This window comes from Oryzias latipes, chromosome 12 (genome assembly GCF_002234675.1).
Source record: "Oryzias latipes chromosome 12, ASM223467v1".
Classification (NCBI taxonomy): Eukaryota; Metazoa; Chordata; class Actinopteri; order Beloniformes; family Adrianichthyidae; genus Oryzias; species Oryzias latipes.
In genome coordinates this window covers 10,751,438-10,761,849 of record NC_019870.2, presented here as the reverse complement: position 1 = coordinate 10,761,849, position 10,412 = coordinate 10,751,438, and positions in this window count along the sequence as shown.

Sequence of the window (10,412 nt, the reverse complement as noted above, 5' to 3'; positions counted from 1 at the left end):
GTCTTCTCCCATTAGCACCAGTTGGGGAGACCCCACCCTCTGGCTGCCCCCGTATTGGCACCTTTGGCTGCACCCCATCAGTCATCTCCTAGCCATCATCCATCACCCATCGCGATCAATAGGAGGCCATGCATTCATCAGCTCCCGGTTGCTGATGGGAAAGAGGAGGGTCGGTGTGGGTGGGAAAGGGGGACAAGAGGTGCAGAGGAGAGGCAAGAATGTCTAAAAGTGAGGAAAAACTGAGTATGGAGGAGAAATGAAGGAGGAGGAGAAAAGTGGAGGGGTTGGAGCAAAAGTGAGGTTCAAAAGCACACTTTGAACCTGACAGTGGTGTTGGATGTGAGCAGGGAGACAACAAACAGGATTTGGCACCCAGTATCCAAGAATATAAAGAAGCAGATTAAAATGTGGGAAAATATTTGAAAGAGGTGAGAGACGCATCAACGGGCAAAAGCAGCATGTTTAAAATTCAGCAGTCACGCTCCCGCATGACAGTTATGAAGCCATCATAATGACAAGTGGCAAGTCCGTGCATCTCATGAATACAGCAGGAGGGGAGGAAAAAAGCTTTCGTGGTTGAAAAAATCTGAAGGGGAAGTTGAAAGTGCACAACAATCACGAAAACATGTGCACACAGATATTGAGAACATAATGGTCCAACGTTACTGTCAGTCATTCGGTGGACGTCAGTTTCCGGCAAGGCTCGGCACTTTGTGCTGACAGCTCATAAGTTGTGCCGCCACACACAAACGCGCATGCTTGCTCAGCCCCCATTCCCACTCATCATCACCCCCAACACCCAACTCAGGCAAAGGTGGACTGGTATGGATCGCACACTTTGAGATGATGGATTCTTCTACGCAGAAGGGTTAGGGACGGGGCAATAAGTTACTGAGCACCACATTCAGGGAAACTCGCGGAGGTGGCCTGCAAATATAGAGTGTGGTAATTGTGGCTGCTTGACAACTGGGACATAAACCTGTGTGAAAGCATCCAACTCTATAATTTCAGGTTTTCTACAACACACTTTCAGTTTTAAGTTGGCGCTTCTACGAAATTCAAAGCCAGATGAAAACAAATGTTTACCGCAAAACCTCTGTCCAATTTGAAAACCCACTCTAATGGAAATTGTGCTTTTGTTGTTTTTAAATTTCTAAATCTCCTAATGGAGAACGTTTGTGAAGAAAATTAACAAAACAAAATTTAATTAACAAAATTAAATTAAGATCCATGTACATCTTTGTTTTCCTCATCTGAGTTGGCATCTGGCTCTAATCTGTACAGCTGGACAGCTCCAATATTGCTCACCACTTTTGTTGCACCGGTCATGTTAGGTTGTGGTTGTGAGGGGCTGTAAGCTAGCAGGAGAGAATGTAAATAAAGGTATGATGGGAAATGTGGCAGCCTTACTCAGCGGCATAGTCCCGCCCACAACTCAGAAGGGATTTTTTTACTGCCACTCTGCAGAAACTATGTCCTTAGCCTAAAAACAGCATCATTATAATTTAAAAACCACTGGGAACGCTTTGAAAATAAATCAAAAGATGATCAAGACAAAGATACATGTGTCTTTGTGGATTAAGCATCCACAAAGACACATGTAAAGGGGGCAGAGAGAGCTGTGGGTCAGATGACACGGCCAGAAACCACCACCAGTTACCTCGAGTCACCCAGTCCCAAAGTCCCCTCCGTGTGTTTATGTGTCAGGTGTCACTCTCAGGTTTCGAACCCCAGCTTCCCATCTGCCGGATGCTGTCATTGGATTATTCAGGAGGAGACTAAATGCTTTTTGTACCAAGTTGACTGAGACAAAACCCCACCTGGGGAAGGTAAGCTGCCTTGAGCTGAGCTGTTTCTCAGCAGGAAAATATTGCTTAATGCTAAGAATTGTGCCTTTGTTTCTTATAGTATGAGAAAGTGCTTTTTTAATGGCATCCTAATAATTAGTTCTGAAGAAATATATTAAAGAATCATAAAATAAGTCAAAAGTAATGTGCATTTTGAAAACGGAATCATAGATTACATCAAAGAGATTGCAAATGCAACTTAACAGTTTCACTCTTGTGCTTTTCCTCTTCTCTTTCAACATCCCTGGAGTTTTTGTTGTTCTTTTCCTAATTGTTTAATTGCATGTCCAGCTTTTGTCCTCTCCTGACACACACATGAACACCTCAGCTAAAAATGCAGACATAAATTCTTGGGTGCTGCCGTGCATGGGTGTTTCCTGCAAGTGTTCCTGCGTAAGCAGAGACCGGACAAAGATAGATAGATAGCCTGCGTTTAATATTAGAGGAGTTTGAGGTAACCGCAAACCTCCAAAGCTGGGGTCACCGAGGGTGGAGGTGGTCATTTGATCTGCACCTGAACACAGCTATTGTCCAAACCTGGTCACCTCAGCCTGATTTTTGTTTCCATCGTAGTTTAAATGTGCGTTTTCCAATCAGCAGTCAAAGCAGATATTGATTTTGTTTTTATGGAATATGTAAAATGGAGCGAGGAGTGTGCCGTGGAGTAAAATGTGAGCAAATTCCACTCTTTTTCTAAGAGTCAGGCTGTAAAGTAGGTTTGCCAGTTTCCCATAAACACTAATTGATACTGGTAATCTCCTATCAGCAAGTGAAGATATATGAGGTAGAACAGCAATCAATCAGAGGCTTAAAGCCCCCTGCTGACATTTGAAGGGAAAGACAGAGGAGCAGTAGAACAGAACATAGCAGGCAGCAAGGAGGAAGAGTTTAAAGATATGATTCTGTGGTCACTTTTTGTCAAAGCTTCTGTAAAAGTGACTAGACCTGCAATTATTCTGCAAACTTTTGACATGTTTAAACCACCACATTTTCAGTTAGTAATGTATTGATGGGGATTTAACTCCTTGATGCCTATTAAACCTATTAAACCACTTTGGCTCCAAAGTTACCTTAGTTCAGCATCTACAGTTCTTAAAAGCAAAAAGAAAGAAAAACTTTTTGTTTTTTTTCATAGCTGGAAATAAATTCAGGCGTCAAGCTCGGGTGTCAGACTCTAAGACTGGAGGGCCGGCCTCCTGTTTTCCAGAAATCCTGGCCTTATCTGCTGCTGAATCCCTAGACTAGATGTGATTAGCCAAAAAGGAGCTTCAACGGCAGGTTGGTTGGAAAACATGCAGGACAACGGCCCTGGAGGCCTGGAGTTTGACACCCCTTGCTCCTTGGTCTGACTGTTGGGTGGTCTGACTGTTTTTTTTTTAGTTTTTTTTTTTACTTTTTATTAAGTTTTCTTTACTTCATTCATATGTATTTATTAATTTTTCAAAAACTCTGAATCTGAAACCTGCATTGTTGTTTTTAAACAAAAGCATACAAAGTCTAATAAGCTGTTAAAGTAAAAATAATAAAAAATAGTTCAATTGTTTTTATTATTAATATTGTTGATTCTTTTCTGCAGTGGTTCTATTTATAATGTGGAATTCAGGTCATATGACATGCTGACCTTTAACCTTTTAACCCTCAGGCATACGTCACTGGAAAAACAGAAAGTTGAGGTTCCTCTTTGGAGCAGCTCAGTGCAGGAGAATGTCTGAGTTGGACTGCTTTTGTACCTGCGTAATCATTAATGAGGCACTGATAATGATACACAGGTTGCCCGACGCTTTGTTGCAGATTAAGGAGGCGGGTTGGGAAACCAATGCATTTATCTCGTGTTTGCGATCTAGGCCAGGTTTTGGTCTAGTTCACATGTAGGTCTGGTGTCTTAACAGCTGATGGTCATGATTGACAGAACAGCAAGAGGGCATTTAGACGCAACAGCGGTAATGGAAGAAAGTGCATTCTGAGAATTGAGAAAAAATATTAAGAATATGCAAAAACAAACCTTACCTTTTTGCTTTACATATTAGATTACATAATTGCTCATTTAAATCTGGTAAGCAATAATGAGCATCTGTGCAACCTCTTCCTCAGTATTTTTTTGTTTTGTTTTTATAATGCAACATCAATGTCTGACTATGGTTCAGGTTTAGGTCTGAAGTTTGGTCATTGAAACTTAGTTTGAAGCAAACTTAAGCTTCTGGACACATTTTGACTTCATAGTGCTAATGCCTTGGCCAGTGGTTGACTGTGTGGATCCGGTGGGTTTGTAGGTTTTTCCAGGCCCATGGAGGGTCATAAAGAGGATCGACTGCATGTTAAGGGAATTGCAGGGCTATCTTGCAGTTCCTTTTGAGGCTTGTACAGTAACCTCAAGGGTCGTCATGAAAAGGGAGCGTACGATTGTCGCGTTGTAGCTAATTGCATTGTGAAGTATTTGCAAGGCTAATGTAAGTTGTGCGCACTTATGATGTACTGGGGATGCTGACGTACGGTGGCCTTTACGCAGCGCTTCAGTCGTCACTGACCCCACACATATGCTGCACGCACTGGATTTGCACTGCATGAGTGCCCGTAGGATGCCCACACAAATTAAGATCAAATTTTCTAATTTCCAAATTTCTAACAGTCAGGTTGCAAGCAAGGGGGTTTTAAAAAGAGAAAAATCTATACACCATGCTACTTCTTCCTTACTTTCCCTTAGGTGTTGTCTAAGTGCTTGCCACTACCTGTTGCCCAGAGCATGCCCGTAGAAAAACCTGCATGTACATTTTTGCCCTATGGGCTCACTGAGTGATCTACGATCGAACATGTCTGGATGCCGGAGTCTGGATTTGTGTGGTTGACCAGGAAGCAGTAAAGTATTTGCTCTATTTTTTTTGCTTACATGTGATTGTGCCGAGGTGCACCCAGCAAACATCAGTCTTCTCTTTTATTAATGAGGTTAAATAAAATGTTTGACGTGACGTCCACTTTGTCCTGATATTACTTTCCCCTTCACTTGTGTTTTTGACATTGTAACATTGTAAATGGTAAATAGCCTATACTTATAAAGATAAGATGAGTTAAGATTTTATTGCCATTTGTATATGTTAAAAAACAAGTTGAACAAGTACACTGAATTTTTCTTTGGCATTTCTTTGGCATCGCTCGAGTAAGGTCGCTGAATTACAGATAAATTAACAGCTTCAAGAAGTGCTTCACAGCCCCATTCACACACACGTTCACACACTGATGGCACCTTTAACTTGTAAGAAAAACCAGCTCAAGGTCTGAGACCTAAGTGCAATTCTAAAAACGATTGGAAAGTCTGATTTACTCTCAAAAGTAAAGCCACAGCCAGATCCTAAACAACACCTCAGAGCAGGCAAAGCAGGATCGAAAGTGGAACTAGAGTTGAAATTGGAATCAGAAATAGTTGGATGCAAACAAGTGGTTGGATGCAACTTTGCAAACACTATGGAAAAAGAGGTACATTCACAGGTTTCACCTAAATTAACTTTACAGAAAAGTTTAGCTTTTCAGATGTTCTAATGACTGCATAGTCTGAAAATGAAGTAAACTTGGGTCCATTCAAGGAAAGATGCACAGCTGCCTTGGTCCTCGACAGCTACATTGTGAATGATGAAATCAAGAATCTTTTGGAAACTGTCTTAAAACTAGGAAACAAATTTCCCTGTCGTGCAACTTCACAAAGTAAACCTGTATCACCGAACAATCAAGCAAAAACCCACCACTCAGCAAGGCTTCATGTTTCACCACAGTTGAATAATTTCCAGCGTAAATCTTCCTACATTAAAATGTTCACATGAGCTGGTCAAGAGGTTTGACAGTGCAGTGCACTCCAAACGTAAATCAGCATAAGTGTTCGGATAGATTTTCTATGTTAATGTATGGTAGCCTTAGCTTGCACAATAACTCAGATGAGGGGAAGGAAAATAAGTGTTTCCAGCATTCAGCCCCCTGTTTGCAGAGCCAGTGTGGTTAGGTCATCAAATCGACAACGTGATTGACCCATCAATTGACCCATGTTGACCTCTCAGGCCAATCAGACTAATGGCGGATAGTAGTTTGAGCTTTATTTCGCTAGGATCCTTTTACTTGCACTGCTTATTTGTGGGCCTGAGCATGCAAATGCACACAAAACATAGACTCACATCCGGTACTGCTTCACTTCCGAGGTTTCTAACCCATTTTAATTTATTTGTATTGGCGCATCTATGACCTAAGGAGTGTTGTTAGCATTGACCTTTCTCTCTTTCCCTACTTGTTAAAATCCACAGACATCAAGTTAGGTTACTTTATGATGGAATAGCACAATTACCAGCTGTCTTCTGTCTTCTTTAAGAGTTACGAATTGTTGTTTTTTTCCACCTTTTTATGACAAGTAGCAATGCAATTGAGTTTATGTGTTCATTTCAGTCATAAACATGCAGAATCGACATATTCCATCCAAGCTGCTTAATGTAAAACAATGCATCCATACAGGCTGAATCTCTATAAATCAATTATACGATAACATTCTTGGACTGGGTCAGTTTATTTTTGTTTATGGGAAAAGAGGGTTGGTATTGATTTGAACCAGTTAGCTGTCACTGTTTTATTCTCTCACGATATTTGATGTAATGATGGGGCATTGATTTTTAATAGGTATTTGTTTAAATCAGGCTGTGGTCAAGTTTCCACATAGGTGTGCAAACTCTTTAAATAAATGTGTGTAAATCATGTGCCACTTTAAGCTAATATATCACGATTGCCAACTGTAAGCAATCTTCATGTTGTTCATATTTTTTTGTTTCGATCAACCTGGCTCGTCTCCCTCTTGTATTTAAAAATGACTGCTGAGAAAGTCACTCAGATCAGACCAGATCAAGTCTTTTAATGTGCCGTAGAAGATGTGATGTGATGTGTCAAAGTGCAAGCAACTAGTAGAAATAAAACAGATGACATCTCCTCCAAGAGTCATGGAGTTCTGCAAAACTTCCCAGTGGTGGCGCATGTCGTTTCAACAAATGTGGAGCCTGTGACAAACCATTGCAAAGAAAGCAGAGTCTGTTGCAGCTTTGTTGGACAGAGGCTGTATGTGAGTACATGGTCTTTACTTTTTTGGACATTTGGTCTTTTAGAGCAGGGGTGCTCAAAGTGCGGCCCGGGGACCAATGGTGAAGATTTTTTGTGGCCCTCAACAAATCCTCATTGATCGTTATTAAACCAGCTGTACATTGCTTGGAAAAATATTGTTTCATGGTTTCTGGCAACATCAGCAGGAAAAAAAAAGGTAAATACACTCGGGTATCAATGGTACAGTGCATTCATTTCACCACAAGAGGGCAGACAACATTTTCTTTGTCACTGGCTCTGTGAAAGGAAGGAGCGTGACGACAGCAGTAGAAATGGAATCAGAGCGGGATTCGGAGAGAGAGAGCCAGAGCAGGTTCTTTTGGGGAAAAAATGTTGTTGTGGCAAGGAGAAAAGGTGCTTTCAAGCTAAAGGGACAAATACTTTGTCGTACCTCTTCGGCTGGATAAAGTCATGTGCCTGATTTGCAAGAAGGTAAATGCAATGCTAAAAGAATTCAATATAAATCGTCACTATTTTAAAAATCATAAAAATTATGACGAGGAGAGGAGCGTAACAATAAGCTCCAGCAACTACAATGAGGCTATGCTGCACAACAGATGTTTACAAAAATGGCTAAATCCGGTGAAGCTGTGACAGAAGCTAGCTACGTTGTGGCTTTGGAAATGGCCCGGTGTAGCAAGCCCTTAAGTGACGAGGAGTTTGTCAAATAATGTATGTTGAAAGTGGCTGACATTGTTTGTCCAGAGAAGGTTTGAAGAAATAAGTCTGTCAAATGATTTTGGTCTGAATTACTAGACTATTAGAAGATCTGGGCAGCAACCTCCAACCGCAACTGGAAAAACATCTGGAGGGCCTGGTTATCTGTACAAATGACACTTGGTCATTAAAGTTATTAAAAACAACTTTTTCTGTTAATCCATTTTTTTTCACGAAAATTGGCCGCAAGACTAATGTCGCGTTCGTAATTTGGCCCTCCGCTACAAAAACTTTGAGCACCCCTGTTTTAGAGAGCTTTCATACTTGGGAGATGTGTTAAGTTATTTAGTTTTGCAAAAGGAAGTCATGGCTAGCATTGGTATTTCTATAAAATCATGAATTTGTAGCACAAATATCCAAAACTACAATGTTAAGATCAAGACGTTTTAATCAATATCGGTTAGTCTTTAAATTAATGCTAACTGTGACATTTTCCATTATTAACAAGAAGGTGTAGTAATTGCATGACTGAGTAAGTACCAAAATGGTTAATTTTTCAATGCAATAACTGGTCAGTACCACTAAGTAGCAGTTTGCTAACAGTCAATGTTGTTATTACCACATATAAACAACATACATATTTCATGCTTAATACATATACCTACATATTAAAGGCGAATCACATGTCATGTAGACTTTATAATAGCACTGGTCAACGAGTTCAAACCATAAAAAGATAGGACAAAAATTACTAATTGGATATTGCAAAATGAAGTGTGAAGTGGGGCACATAAACTAGAATTTGTCTTTGCCCACCATAACAAAATTCAAGATGGTGTTAAACATTTAGATTTGACAGTTATTTTGATAAACCTTGAGCAACTTGTTCCCTCTCTTTGTAATTCTACCCCTTTCTATTCTTTAACCATCCTTCAACTTTTTGACCCCTTTATCTCCCTTTTTATACCCTTATCCCCCATCTCTAACATCCCACTCACCTTCTCTTTTCTCTTTTCCATCCGATCCATGAAGAAGCTTATGCAAAACAAATTTTAAAAAATAAAGTTCATTCTCAAATACAAAAGGGGTTTATACAAGTTTACCACTTGTGAATCCAAAGCTTCATAACCCACCACTGTAACAGTAATTCCATGTACACAACATCCATTCTTAGACGCGGGTTTAGCTCACACTGGACAAGTAGGGAGAGGCGTCTTAACATTTTTCTGTGTTACTCTTTACTAGCAGCAAGATATAGTAATTGCCTACTATCTTTGGAGCTCTTGAGTTGAAGGCTTTTTTTTTGTGCTGGACAGCACAAAAAAGAAATTGGTTGAAACCTTGATCAGGCAAGGCAAAAAGTGGTTTAAAGTTCTGTTGAGTCCACCTATTTGCCAATCCAAAACCATATTCATACAAAAAGCTTTAATAAAATCAAAACAGATTATTAATATTAATAATAAAAATGGTTGTCAATATGGAAAATGAAGTAGTTTTTTTTTTCTTCCAAAAGAAGTTCCATTAATACAGATTCCAAATATGTTTATTTTTGGTGTAAAATCAATCATTTTAAAATGTTTTTCATTGGGAAATGTTTATCTTCTGCAAACTCCCTTTAGTAGTCTCTGGTGGAACATTGGTACATTTAGCACTTCCTGATTTGCATCAAAGTCTGCTTGGAATGAGTTTTTTTTTAAATCTGATGTCTACAAACTAATATTTGTTTGCTTAATTTAAATGCTAAAGAGCTGATTTAGAATACATTATTTATCATTCATGTTTAACTACAGAGACCATTTTTGCCCCAACTGATACAGTTTTGTAATATTTTATTTAAAAAAAAAATTGTTAAATCCTAAAAAGTTGTTTATAAAATCTGAACTAACGTAGACTGCACTCCTTTCCTTGTTTTAGTAAGATTGAAGGATTTTTTCTGTTTAATTTTTACCATTAAAAAAAAAGCGTTGGTGGAGCCCCTCTTGCCTCAGTCAAATTCCCCCTTGCTGTCTTTTCCTCAAATATCAACAAAAATAAATTGCAGATCTTTTCCAAACAGAGCAATTTCTCTGCCATCTGTTCACCAACATAAATCAGGGCTTGTTGATGTAAACGTCCTCCTTCCTCAAGCTCCCCCCAGTGAGGACTGAAGCAAGCCTAATCCCCTCAGTCTCCCCTGCCCTCTAAATCATCCCTGCATATTAATACTCTATGCATCCCTACTGGCTAGAGCCAGATATATATGCAAAGCATGTAAAACTCAAAAGCAAGGCTTTGGCTCCATGGGCGGTTTGTTATGAGCAAAGTGACTTTGAGCCGTGAACAAATATCTTTGACACAAATAGTTTTTATCCTTAAGATAAAACTGACAGCAAACTGTAAATAGAAGGTAGGTTTCTTTGAGTGCCATACTCTCACATTTTATTTATGCTCTTTGGCTTTCTGATACAAAAGTTAGATTCCTTTTTTTTTTGCCCTAACAGCCTCTTAAAAACATCCTGATAAGGTAGTTTTCCAGCAAAGTTGTTGCAATTTTGGGGGTCGGGTGCCATTTCAATTTTGTGTGTGTGTCGTGTTACTACCTCTAGTTTTTGTAAGTTTAAAATAGTTCAGTTGTTTTCTTGAAAAACTAAGAAAAATGTTTTTCACTAATTGTCACTAAAGGAATGCATGTTGTGTAGACCACACAACTGCATTTTGAACTGCAAGATCCAATACAAAGTTGAAATATATCTATATATATATATATATAGATATATTTCTATACAGCAAAAATTATTGGGTGCTATTAAA